The following is a 1305-nucleotide window of genomic DNA, read 5'->3' as shown; positions in this document are numbered from 1 at the left end:
ATTAATTTTTAGTGATTACTGTTTCTTGCGATGAATAAACACGAGTGGGGAAAAGTTCAGCCATAACTCAATTCAATAATTTTATGTAAAATAGAAACCATATTAGAGTACATTTAAAAATGTTATCTACATCCTGTATATGAAGAGAGGGAGGCTTGCAATAGTATTCATCTAGTGGGAGTATTATTTCTGGGTGATAAGATATTTGGTGATTTTTCCACCACCTTTTAATTTTTTTCTATTGCCTAATTTTTTAGTGTGCATATATCATATTCACAAATAAGGGTAGATTTGTTCAAGAAAGTATAGAATCAAGGGAAAGAAAGAGGGAAGGAGGGATGCTGGGTGGCTAAGTGGCTGAGGGTCTGCCTTCGGCTCAGGGTGTGATCCTGAGGTCCTGGGATTGAGTCCCACATTAGGCTCCCAGTGGGGATCCTGCTTCTCCCTCTGCCTATGTCTCTGCCTCTCTCTGTGTCTCTCATGAATAAATAAAATAAAATAAAATTTCAAAAAAGAAAGAGGGGAGGAAGAAGGAAAGAAGAGAAGAAGAAAAATAGAAGAAAAGAAAGAGAAAAAGAAAAAAGGAAAGAAGGAAGGAAGGAAGGAAGGAAGGAAGGAAGGAAGGAAGGAAGGAAGGAAGGAAGGAAGGAAGGAAGGAAGGAAAAGAAAGGGAGAGAAAGGAAGAATGAAGTAATATATATGGGGAGATGCTGTAGGAGGATGTGGTCCACTTAATCTGATTGGAGGAGCTAGTAAAATGTAGTTGAAAATGTAGACTGTGTATGGGTTTTGGAGTTTTATAGACTTTGGTATATTCCGCATCCGCCATGTAACTAGAGGTTCACTAGACCAGTTCCCTAAACTGAAGTCTGAAGTTTCCTCATCTATAAAATGGGAACAATCAAACCTGCTTATAAGGGCTGCTTTGAGCTTGTGATAGGTATATCACACTATGACTAAAATTGGAGAGTCCCTTAAAAAATATCAGCTTCCTTTTCAATTGTCTTTAGTAATCCTTTTCCTATTCATCATCCCTCCATCCATCCATCCCTCCATCCCTCCATCCCTCCATCCCTCCATCCCTCCATCTGTCTGTCCATCCATCCAAGAAACTTACTGGATAGGTATTTGCTAACTACTAGTAAACCTCTGTGTGAAAAAATTCAGTCCCTGCCCTTGGCAGAGCGAGCAAGTGAGGCAGGACAAGAGGGAGACCCTGGAGCTTCAGGGCCAGAAGAAGCAGATACTTCAGAGAAGACCCCGCAACCGTTCATCAGTGCTTCAGTTTAGAAGAAATCCCGTGGC

Source organism: Canis lupus, chromosome 3 (genome assembly GCF_003254725.2).
Source record: "Canis lupus dingo isolate Sandy chromosome 3, ASM325472v2, whole genome shotgun sequence".
Lineage (NCBI taxonomy): Eukaryota > Metazoa > Chordata > Mammalia > Carnivora > Canidae > Canis > Canis lupus.
Note: the sequence above shows the minus strand (reverse complement) of the source record.